The sequence below is a fragment of the Petaurus breviceps genome, unplaced genomic scaffold (genome assembly GCF_028583685.1).
Source record: "Petaurus breviceps papuanus isolate PSGF00001 unplaced genomic scaffold, PetGlider_PUasm1.0 90762, whole genome shotgun sequence".
Lineage (NCBI taxonomy): Eukaryota > Metazoa > Chordata > Mammalia > Diprotodontia > Petauridae > Petaurus > Petaurus breviceps.
The window spans coordinates 2899263-2912331 of NW_027187339.1; the positions used below are offsets into that span (position 1 = coordinate 2899263).

General features: G+C 39.7%; 1 protein-coding gene across 1 annotated transcript in view; it reads left to right on the top strand.

The window, feature by feature from the left end:
- The window catches only part of LRMDA (leucine rich melanocyte differentiation associated), a 1350008-nt gene that overhangs the window by 462662 nt on the left and 874277 nt on the right, over positions 1-13069 (top strand). The window lies entirely within an intron of this gene.

The following is a 13069-nucleotide window of genomic DNA, read 5'->3' on the forward strand; positions in this document are numbered from 1 at the left end:
ATATATATATATATATATATATATATATATATATATATATATATATAATTAAACATCTATACATCTAAACATCTGTATCTGGGCATATCAATATTTCTTTCTTTTTTTTTTTTAAAGCAATCGGGGTTAACTTGCTCAAGGTTACACAGCCAGGTGTTTCTGGGTGGGTGCTAAGTGTCTGAGCCCAGATTCGATCCCCAGGTCATCCTGACACTGGAGCCAGTGCTCTTACTCGCTGTGCTATCTGGCCGCCCCTATATCTAAATATCTTATTGTATATATTTAACATGCTTTGAAAACTTTAAGGCACTCTGCATAGATTCTTAACCTGGACTCCATGAGCTTAATTTTTAAGACATATTTTGAAAACTGTATTTCTTAATTTTGGTTTCTTTTTTAATACCGTGCATTTTGTTTTAATTATTTAAAAATATTATTGTGAGAAGGTATCCGTAGACTTTATCAGACTGCTAAGAGGTCCATAAGGCACAAAAAGTTAAGAACCCTTGAATTGTAGAAATGTGAGATGCTATTAGTCTCTTGATTTGCCAGTTTAACAACTATATAAAAAGGAAACCATGTTAATCTGTGTTGGTATGACCAGTCTGGGCCCCCATAGAGCTTGTTGTCTAAGTAAAGGGATATGATATATGTACACAAATCAGCAATACAAACTTTAGAGAGGTTTAGAGTGATAATGTGGGGTTCAGTGTGACGAAGGCCATAGCTAACTATCAGTCTCACTGGTAGCATAGAGGTTTGCATTTAATAAGGACCCACTAAAAGTCAAGAAATCAGAACTTGTGTGTATATAAATATTTTATAATAAAAATAATACTGTTTATCCAGACAGTGGACAGTACACCATTCTAGAGGTTCTTGACTAATCGCCAACATGTCTATCTTGTTTTTTTTTTACAGTATCAAGCAAATATAATCTAATAAAATACAAAGACCAAATGTAAACAATTCATAAAACCCAACAGACTATAATAAAGAAAAAGTTAAAATGTATTGATACACACTAAACAATGTAATTATCATTATTTTTTAATAAAGCCATTTGTCATCAATAAATACCAAAGGGAGCAGGGAGAATTTCAAGCACAGCAATGCCATCTTCATAATTATAGCTATTAACAATTTAAAGCATAATTATGTGAGGGAGAAACTTTTAAGAAATGTTTGTGATGCTTTCTACAAACACAAGTCAGATCTTCTATATCTCTCAGAAATACTCCAGGATGATTTCGATGTTCCCAGCAAACTGGGAGGGGGGGGTGTGAAATTAGAAGGCGGGTGACAGGGAGAGGTACGATGTTACTTGAAACTAAAATCTTCTCATTTTGCAATGTGGTTTCATTCACGTCCTTCCTTGACTGTTTCCATTCCCAAATCAGCTATTTGTCCTTGATGAAGAGCTGGAGTTCAGCAAGAGGGTAGCGATGCTAATTATCTGTCCAAATTCATAAATGTCTCCAATTAAGCGAACTTCTTGTGGCAGGGAGGGGGGTTGTGGGAATCTCCACCAGTCCTGCCTTGGATTCCTTAGTTCTTGGTGAGATGGTGAAGACTATGTATTTAGAAGTGCTACTCAATGAGCAGATGCTTCAGCAACACCCTAAATCCTTTTTTGTGCATTTGGAAACACACATCTGGGAAGCAGCTCGCCTTGTGCTTGGCTTAATCATAGCCCTGTTTCTACTCTGCTGTTCTCCGAGAGAGCTGAAAGTTGGGGGGAAAACAACGTTTGTGCTTATGGTGCTATTTTTGAAAACCATGGCCCAGTGTCATTTCTCAGTGAAGTAGTTTCTCTAAACTTATCCACATGATAGTTTGTTCTTTTGGACACCATGCCTATCCTTCTGCCGTTTCTCCATGGTAAGCACTTCTTGGTCAGCATGAATTCAGAGTGCCTATTTACTTTATTACCACATAGCTGTGTTTTATGGGAAAAGACTTAAAGTCCAAATGACTTAGGATCTGAGGATGACATGGAATCTCCCCCCAATTAATGAGCATGGTGTCATGGGTAGAGTACTGAACTTGGAAGTCAGGAAGACCTGAATTCAAATCCTACTGCTGTGTGATCATGACCAAATTATCGAGGCTTTATGAGCCTTAGTTTTCTCATCTATAAAATGAGGAGGTTCAACTAGAATGTCTTTATGGTACTTTTAGCTCTTAATCTATGACCTTATGAAGTATTAAGCACATACTAAATACCATCCACTCTGCTAAGCTCTGGAGGTACAAAAAAACAAAAAGCCCTGCCCTTGAGGAGCTTACATTCTAAAGGAGATAATATGTATATAACTAGGTACTTACCCAGTAAATTCAAGGTAACCTTAGAAGGTGGAGCTAGCCCGCCTTGAGTCTGTCAGTTCCCTAGTATAAACCTTAGGTTGAGTATTGAGATGGGGCTTCTTTATCCCCAAAGAGTCTGTGAACAGATTTCAGGGAGGCCCATGGACTTGGGTGGGAAAAATTTACATCTTGATTTCTAGTTACCTTTGGTTTTCTTTTCTTAGGAGGGAAGGCAGGGCAATTGGGATTAAGTGACTTGCCCAAGGTCACAAATGGCTAGTAAATGTTTAGTGTCTGAGGCCAAATTTGAACTCAGGTCCTCCTGACTCCAGGGCTGCTGCTCTATTCACTGTGCCACCTAGCCACTTCGTGGTTTTCTTTTAATCATATGTGTTTTATTTAATGTATTTCAAAAAACAATATTTTGAGATGGGGTTCACAGGGGCCCAGGACACACAAAAAAGTTGCATTCTCCTGATTTACAAAAATGAATTTGTATTTACCAAGCACCTACTATGTGCTTAACCCTCTGCTAGACTGTATCTCCTATTTTGTCTCTGCATTCCTCTTTCTTCCTCTCTCACAGGGAGGATACAGGTTTATTCACTCATTTGGCAAATGTTTCATAAGGGCTTCCTGTGTTCTAGACAGTGGAACTCCAAAAACAGCAATGAAGTCATCTCTGACCTTGAGGACTTTACAATCTGTTGTTTACTCTCCCTGTAGGGTGGTCATGGTGTGTGGGGGTTTGACAACTAGACCTGTTGGCAGAGGGGGAAGAACCAAGGCATAGACAAGTGCAGAGAACTCCAAAGAACCAGAGCAAAAAGCAGGCTCTCTCCCACAAGCAGAACCTACAGCCTGTTGTTACTACCGTGTTTCCCCGATAATAAGACCTATCCCGAAAATAAGCCCTCTCCTTACTGTGTAAGATTCCTCTAAAATAAGCCCTCCCCCGAAAATAAGCCCTATTGAGATTGCTACTGTAGTGAAGGTGATCCCCTGCGCTACACGCTACATTACGGTACCCCCTGTATGCACCGTCCCCCCCCCCCAGGTGAAACGCATGCCGCGCTCCGAGCTGCATCCAATCAGAGCTGCAGCAGTGAGCACGTCATCCTGTTCTTCCCCAGTGATTTGCTTATTGAATAAAGGTACATTTTTTTGTTCACATTTACCTGTTTTTTAAAATTGCTGTCAATGTTCATTAAAATAAGCCCTCCCCTGAAAATAAGCCCTCTGGTGTTTTTCTGTCCAAAAAAATTAAAAAGACAGTGTCTTATTATCGGGGAAACATGGTAATCTGTGGTTCTTCTTTGATTCATACGCTGAACTACAATGAGCTAGTTTTTTACTTGCACATGTATTTTCCAGTATACTTATAGTGATATTGCATATATGTGTATGTGTATGGAAGGAAGGAAGGAAGGAAGGAAGGAAGGAAGGAAGGAAGGAAGGAAGGAAGGAAGGAAGGAAGGGTGGAAGGAAGGAAAGAAGGAAGGAAAGAAGGATGGAAGGAAGGAAAAAAGCAAGGAAGGAAGGAAAAAAGCAAGGAAGGAAGGAAGGAATCTAGTCAGTATGCCTCACGTTAAGTGGGCAGCTTCTGGCCATCAAATTTTAACTTCCTTTAGAGAAGAGAAGGAGAGGGAGAGGGAGAAGACAAGCTGGGTTACCCAACCAGCTGGGTACCCATTCAGGCAGCCCAGTCTACTCACCTGTTGTGTTTGTCCTTTGTTTTTGAAGAGAGTCATGGCATCCACAGTAGGTCTATGCCCAAACTGCACTTAATGGCTGTATTTTGGGCCTTCCTGGATCAGAGTGAATGTCAATGGAAGCTCTTTCTCTTTGGAACATTAACCCTGAGGGTCTTCCTCTCCTAGCTTGTTTTTTTTTTTCTATTTCTAATTAAAGGAACCCTTCCTTCACTCACTTCTTAAAGAGGCCTATTCAATGAATAGGTGTTACCTCACTCTAAGTGAGTAACTGAAAAGGCCTTAGCCTAAAAGGGCCAGCGTCATCTCCCATTGCATCCTGGGTCATCTCCAGTCATCCTGATGAATATCTGGTCACTCTACCCAGATGGCTTTGGAGGAGAAAGTGAGGCTGGTGACCTGGCATAGCCCTCCCTCATTCAAATCAAAGTCAACTGCCACATCATGTCATCATTTCCTTGATGCCTTGATCCTCTATGAAAAGGAAGGAAATGCAAATATGCATGTGTATGAGCACATGCATCTTATATAGAAGGAACTAAAAAATGTACTGGCAAGAATGAAATTTCTAACAAAACCTTGGACCTAGTCAATTTGTAATATTGAGTTTGTATATATTCATCTATAGCATAGTAAATTGCAGTTTGTGCAATTTGCATAGCAAACTACACTAATATATGTTTGCATATTACTGTATGCACAAACTATGATCTCTTTATATATATTCACCTATAACATAGCAGAGTCCACTAATATATGTTTCCTTACATATTAGTTTATACACAAACATAATATCTGTTTGTATATATTCACCTATAATATAGCAAATTCCACTAATTTTTGCTTCCAAATTAGTTTATGCATGAAATAATATCTATTTGTATATATTCACTTATAGCACAACAAACTTCACTAATATATATGTTTGCTTAAATATTAGTTTATACTTGAACTATCTGTTTGTATATATATTCAGCTATAGCATAGAAAATTCTACTGATCTTCAACACTAAGCATCAAGTTAGTTGAATGTATCTGTGTTGGTATTTCTGTCCTTAGTCCAGTGACTTGTTTAAGATAAAAAGGCCATAATTCTTGCTGATGGTCTTAGGTTACGAAGGAGGCATTTGAAAACCTAACAATTAGATTTGGGAATAAAAAGATCATACAAATACAATTTGCTATTCAGCCTACCTCAATGCTGCCATCTTTTTTGTTGCTGTATTGTTATGCAAAGAAAATGGCAACAGTTATAAATTAAACAGTGCATTAGGTCCAGAGGAAAGATAGTAATAGCATCAGAAACCACATGGAATAGTTGAAAGCGTATTGGTATAGTGGAATCCCACCAGACCAGGGACCAGAGAAGGTGACTGAATTCTTGCCCTGCTTCCTGCTCTCTCCTTCACCTTCGGCAAGTACTAATGGAAGCAGAGAATGTCAGAGTCTAGAGGGATGAGTCAGGTCATCTAGTCCAGTTCAGACCTGAGCAAGAATTTCCTTTACTATATTCTAAAAGAGTAATTGTCCAGACTTTTCTTAGAAACCTTCATGGAAATCCACTCCACTTTTGGCTGGTTCTAATTTTGGAAGTTTCCCTGTGCATAAAATATTAATTCACTTCTTTGCACCTTCCACCTCCTGCTCCTGCTTCTGGCCTCTGGGGTCCAATGGAATGAATCCAATTCTTCTTCAATATGACAGACTCTACTCAGACCTCCCCCAAGTCATCTCTCAGCCAAATATCCCCAGTTCCTTTAACTTAGTGTTAAATAGCATGAACTCCAAGGCTTTCGCCATCTTAATTCTTCTCTGGACATCCTCTGGCTTGTCAATGTTGGGAGGAAAATGTTGTGCCCACAACTGAATATAGCTTTCTAGCTGGGGTCTTCTCCTGAGTCTAGGCTAACTGGTAATTCTGGAAGTGCTTTGAAAACCCAGCATTAAAATGTCTTTAGGGGTGGGACAGAGTAAACTGCCTGACTGGCTACACTTAGACCCAATCATAGAATTTGTTTCATTTCCCATTCTACCCAAGTTCCCTGTGTTGCAAGAAATTTCCCCATTATTCATTTAGTTAGCATTTCTATAGTGCATTAAGGCTTGAGAAACACTTTACATGTTAATGCGTTTGATTCTCATAGTAATTCTGTGCTATTTTTATCCCCATTTTTACAGATGAGGGAACTGAGGCTGGTTAGGTATTTGCCCAGGGTCACATAACTAGTAAATGTTTGAGAAAGGATTTGAACAAAGGTTTTATTGACTCTAGTTCTAGCCCTCTTGTTTACTGTTTACTTATTTGGCTGCTAATGTATCTAAACTTTAAGATACTAAATAATTATGAATTCTTATTAGGGTAGGAGTAGCTAGGTGGGACAGTGATTAGAGTGCTGAACCTAGAGTCAGGAAGTCTCATCTTCCAGAGTTCAAATCTGGCCTCAGACACTCACTGTGTGCCCCTGGGCAAGTCACTTACCCTGCCTAAGTTTCCTCAGCTGTAAAATGAGTTGGAGAAGGAAATGGCAAACCGTTCTAGTATCTTTGCCAAGAAAACCCCAAATGGGGTCTTAAGTCATACATGACTAAAACAACTGAACAACCACAATTATTGATCTACTCTATGAATCAATACTAAATATTTATGCCCCAGTCATATTACAGCTAAATCCGCAATTCAGCAGAATTTGCCCAGTTTAAAGGCAAGCTGTTTTACTTTTTGTGCTTGTATCCCCACCACCTGGCACACAGCAGGTGCTTAATAAAGGTTTGTTGGATTGGATCTATGGATGCATAATGTTCCATTGCCTTAAAGTGCTGTAGTCTGCTTAACCACTCCTCAATCAGCAAGCATTTTGTTAACTCCCTTATTTTATAGCTTATACTCAGAGAAGCTAAGTGATTTGCCTAAGGTCACATACATAATTAACAATGGAGCCAGATAAGAATCCAGGACTCCTTGAGATTCCAATCTAGTTTTGTGTCTCTATGAAGACATCTCTCTGGACCATCCCAGAGCAGGTACCCACCTCAGGAGAGGGTGTGGACATGCAAGTATGACTGTTTAGTGGGGCCACCTCTTCCCCCTTGCAGATCAATCCCTGCCTCTCCCTCTTTTCCTACAATCTTGTCAGGCATCTGCTGACCTGTCCATAGCTCCTGTCAGGTCAGAGATATGGTGGCCTTTGTGGTGTACCCGGGCAGTGTGTCATGTCCCAATGCTGCTGTACATCTTGTTTCAGAGATACTTTCCTGTAATCTTCTGTGACCTTTCCCATTGAGTGAGGCAGTTGGAGAGCCACTCAGTAAGGGAAAATTGAGCTGTTTTATTCCTCCCCAAGGAGGCTCCTGTTTCCTTTCCACCATTCATTTGAAAGCTATCATTTTCTTGATTTTATAGCTGAAAAACACCATTGATTCACTGGATGTTAGATGCTAAGAGTTCTCCTATTGACAAGCCTATTGACAGTTTTCAGTATATTCTGTGTCTAATTATCACTCTTGGCTAAATGATACACCTTGTGGACTTGAGAGATGGAGTCAATAGCTTCAGCCACATTGTTCTAGCAGCCCCTATTGAGCCCAGTGTCAAAGCAATGTGATTTATGTGATCAGAAAAAAAAGAAAACCAAACATTTCTCTCGGTGTGCTGCATAATTAAAGTAAGCAGAGAGTGAGTGGTGACCAAAAAACCCAGGCTTGCCCATGTCATCAGCAAACTAGAAGAGATTTCTGCAGTAAGTAGCTGTGACATTGAAGAATCTCTTTTGGCATCTTGACTTTGTCATTTTCAGGGGTTCGATTTTCTCGTTGGCCCAGATGAGGATTCCTTCTCCATGTCCTTATTTTGCCTTGCATTTTCACAAATTACAAAAGCCTCCATGTTTGTTTTCAATTCCTGCTCCTAAGGCTTGTCCCTGAGATGTATATTGAGTGCATTATGGGTTTAATTTTTGCCTTGTCTCTTTGAAATGGAGGAATATGAAGGTGTAAGGAAGCCTCTAGGCAGATGAGGAAACTGTTCAGGCAAGTTCAGTGATATGTCCAGAGTGATGTGACTAGTCAATGTCAGAGCCAGGATTAGAGCCCAGATCTTTAGACTTTACATTCAGTACTCTTTTCATTGTTCCATGCTATATCTGATTTAATAATACTGGTATTAAATTATTTTTTGTGGATGCCTTAGGGCAAGATATATGTTCATACAGATGTAATGTTATGTGTGAGCATATAAATAATTATCTTGGTTTTTGGTCATACTACTCTCTGTTAAAAACTTTGGCATATGTATCCCAAATATGTATATATTTACTTATTCATAAATTGTACAATATACTACCATACTACTATACATTTAACATTTGTAAAACACTTCATGTGTGCTATCTCTCTTTTTTTTTTTTTTAAGCAATCAGGGTTAAGTAACTCGCTCAAGGTTACACGGCCAGGTGTTTTTGGTTGGTTGAGCCCGGATTTGATCCCCAGGTCATCCTGACACTGGAGCCAGTGCTCTTACTTGCTGAGCCACCTGGCCACCCCTAAGCAAATGGGGTTAAGTATCTTGCGCACGGTTACACGGCCAGGTGTTTCTGGGTGGGTGCTAAGTGTCTGAGCCCAGGATTAGATCTCCAGGTCATTCCTACACTGGGACCGGTGCTCTTACTAGCTGAGCCATCTGGCCGCCCCTGTGCTATCTCTTTTGATCCTCACAACTACCTTGGAAAGGAGGTGCTATTTTTATCTCCATTTTACAGATGAGGAAACTGTGACATACAGGAGAGAAGTGACTTGTTCAAGGTCACACCTCTAACAACTATCTGAGGTAGTATTTGAACTCAGGTCTTCCTGACTCCACATTGAGCATAGTGTGCTCATTATTGTTATATGCTAATTATGTGCTAATAATTATGTACATCATTACATTATAGAATAGGCAAAGAAAGAGAAATTAAAAATGGGTGAGGCAAAAAGAAATTATATTTGGTTCTAGACTACATGGAGAGTCTTATTGAATAAGAGCTAGATGTGTGCTTTAGAAAATCATTTTGGTAGCTGTGCAGAGGAGGGATTGGAGAGGGAGAAGATGGAGGTGGGGGATCAGTTAGAAGACATTTTGAATAATCTCAATAAGAAATGGTCCAGACTTGAACTAGTGTGGTAATATGAGGAGTCCCCAGTGGTGTCAATGCTACAAATATGAGTTAGTGGAAGTATGGTGGTGGCCCTTCACAGTACTAGAGAAGTACAGGAGAAGATTGGATTTGGGGGCAAAGGTAATGTGACAGATGCTGAGTTGTATAATCTAAAAGAACTCATCTAGGCCTGCTCATCCTCTGCAATTTGCTCTGTTTCACCCAAAATGAGAAGCAGGGAGGTGGGCTCTAATTCACCAGTCACTAACTTAGATCCAGGTATATTCGACCTCCCCTTGGCCATGTCCCCAGCATCTCATCCCCCCACCTCATCACCACTTCCAGCACTTCGTGCCCATCAAGAAAACATGGTACCCTCATTATGACCTCATCATGGTGGGTCAATACCCAGAAGCCAATTGCTGGTTTCACCTCTCATGAGCACTGGATGATTAATTTATTTGATGAGAACTCAGGGGAGATGGTATGTCAGCTTTATGATCCAAACACTTCTGGTACCATCTTGCTAAATAAATTTACTTTTAGAGTTTGCAATTAGAGGAATGACTATAGCTATGAGGTGACCTCCCTATAGCAGACGGAGGAGATCATTTAGGGAGAGAATAGTGGGATTTTCCCAGTGGTCCTTGCTCAGCTATTGCTATGGATACCCTGGTAGTGGTCAGATAGATTATGACTGCCTTGAAGAGATGCCTAAGTCAGAGGGGGAAGCTTGGAATTTATAGGGCAGTGGGAAGATGAATGGGGAGACTAGTGGATGATAAGGGTGGATGATTGTGTCCAGGTATAATTATCTTTAGATGAGCCCCCCATGATTAGCTATCATTTGGATGAGATGCAACAAATCTCCCCATCCTCTGTTTGATCAAACACCACTTGGGTTAGGATTAGGTTATGTGTCTCTAAAGTACCTCGACCCTTACTCTGGGGGAATTTTCCTTGGTCATGAATGAAATGGAGAAAGAGCTCTGGATTGGGAGCTAAGAAACTTGGGTTCCAGGTCAGTCACCAATATGTTGTGTTGACCTTAGGAAGATCACTTAATCTTTCTGGGCCTTAGTTTCTTCTTTTGAAAAAATAGAGGAAGAATGGCTCTTAGGTATAAAATTATGACCATAATTTTATGAAGCAGAGAAACTCAGGGGCTTCATAAGTGGCTTTTGGGAATGCAACCCTGTTTCTCTCTTTTTTGGAGGGAAGTATCCTTAGTCATCATCAGAGAAACAATCAATAAAAAAATGTTTATTAAGCACCTACTATGTGCCGGGAACCATCTTAATCATTGGAACAGAAGGTATTCTTGCTCTTTTCATTTCAGTGACTAGTAAGTGAGAATTCTTTGAGATTAAAACACTAAAGATCTTGTGATACTAAACAGTAAAACAAGAACAGGAACCACGTAAAGGAAGCAGAAGGTAAAGATGTTTTCAGCTGTCCTAAACAAATCCCAGCCAGTGGACAGTGAATTTGACTCTTTGGTCTGGTATAATGTATACAAAATCATTTTTGAAGAAGTTGAGTTTTGGTGCATGGAAATTTTCAAGGTACAGAAGGTAGGGGTGTGTTGAGGTCATCTTTAACTGGTTTATGAGTTGATTGTTAAATTTTCGGTATGAGCACTGATACTTCAGAAATTGGCAAAGAGTTTGTTTTATTGTTTTCTTGATTGTCTGTACTTTTAAAGTACTTGAAAAAAGGATAACAATGCAGATTAAACTTAAAAGCATATCATGGGCATTGTTCTTTTTTTGGGGGGAGGGAGGAGAGTCAGTTGTTAAACATTTACCCTCCCACAACTGGGAATGGCAGCTTTGTTCAGTGCTAGGTTGGGACACATCTGTTGTAGGCTCTTAGGGACTAAACTTGTGGCATAAGTAGCTTCCTGTATTTTAGTAACTCAAAGGACTCAAGGAAGTTAGTCCACATGTTGTCTATTCCATACAGGATTTCCCGGAAGGCAGGAGTTTCCTGCTGTTTCCATTACCGTCAATCAATACTTCATGAGCATTTCAAACTAGCATGGCAGTAAATACCCTTCAATATTCTAGGCTTTGATTGTTCTAGGAGATGAAAATGCTACAGCGAGGTATGGGGGGAAGGATACAGGGGAGGGGAAAGAAGGTGGTGAAAAGGCGGTGTCAGAAGTATGACTCGGAACAAACCTCCCTGCTACCCCCTTTTAATGATGGCTTATGGAACAATGGTCATGGAGCAGATTTTTATGGAAAAATATATGTATAATAGTGGTCTCAGTAAGACTGATGATCCTTTAAAGACATAAACATGGATTATGATTTGGGTAGAGATGGTGAATAGCCCTGGAGTCAGGAAGCTTAGAGATTAAGACCTATCTGATACATGTTGTTTGACTTTTGGCAAGTCACATAACCTCTCTCTGTTCTTAGGCTGAACTTGGGGTCAAGAAGACCAGTCTCAGGCACTAGCTGTGTGACTCTGGGCAAGTCATTTAACCTGTGTTTGCCTCAGTTTCCTCAGCTGTAAAATGGAGACAATAACAGCACCTACTTCCCAGGGTTGCTCTGAGGATCAAATGAAATATTTGTAAAGTGCTTACTGGAGTGCCTGGCTTACAGTAGGCACTTAAAAATTCTTGGTTTCTTCCTTCCTTCCTTTTCATTTTTGATAAATGAAGAAACTGAGGTAAAGAGAGTTTAAGTGAATCCAAGATCTCAGGTTAGAAAAAGTTGTTGGTCTTCACTGATGACAGTTTCTGCCTCAGATGTTCTTGTACCTTTGAAATAACAGGAAAATTAAGCATTATTAATTCAACCACTAAAATTACTCTGACTTCTAGAAGTTATAATAATGATGATGATAACAGCTGATAGTTTAAGATTTGCAAAGTTTAAGATTTGCATATGTTATCTCATTTGAACCCCACAAAAACATATGGGTAAATGCTACTATTCTCTTCACTTTGCAGATAAGGGAAACTGAGGTTGAAAAAGTTAAGTAACTTCCCCAGGGTCAAACATCTAGCAAATATCCAAGGTAGGATTTAAACTCAGATTTTTAAGTATTCTAGAGCTCATGGCATTTAGCCATCAACTCTATTGTCCCTGTGTTAGATGCTTGCATTATAGATCTCTGAACTTACTGGGAAATAAGGCCTTCAGCTGTGTATCTATATGTATGTATGTCTACATGTGTATGTAAGTGTATATGTATATGTAGGAGAATAGACATATTTCATCAACTCTCAGAGAGTTGGAAAACAAAGTGAAGTATGAGGGGAAAGGTAGTAATTGATTGAAGGAATATGGGAAACTTCATGGAAGATGTAGCGTTTGAGTTGACTTCTAAATGATGAGACATCTTTCCCAAACCATTCTTAATGCCAGTGCCTCCCCTCTATGAATTATTCCCTACTTATCCTGTCTATAACTTGTTTGTTGTCTCCCTCATTTGATTGTAAACTCTTTGAGGGCAGGGACTATCTTTTGCCTCCTGGGCTTAGCACAGTGTCTGGCATATAGGAAACACTGAATAAAGATTTATTAACTAAGTAGGAAATCAATAGGCGAATAAAAAAAAAGGGGGTGGCATTCTAGGCATAGAAAGGAAAGGGAGCAAAGGATCCATAAGAGTTTTAATGGGAAGGTCCTAGGTGCCTTAGGATGCAGCAGCTAAACAGCTGATAATGCATCTTCTTTAATGTCATTTCCACTGATAAAATTTTATCTGTTTCTGATGTTGAACAATTTGACAATACCCAGGACTTTGGTGTTGAGAACTTTCTTTTCTTAGGTAGCTTTGGATGCTGAGGAGGGGGATGAGCCTTTCAGCACCAGAAGAAGGGTTGTTGGGGCTTCCCTGGTTATAGGGAAGCATCTATCTATCTATCTATCTATCTATCTATCTATCTATCTATCTATC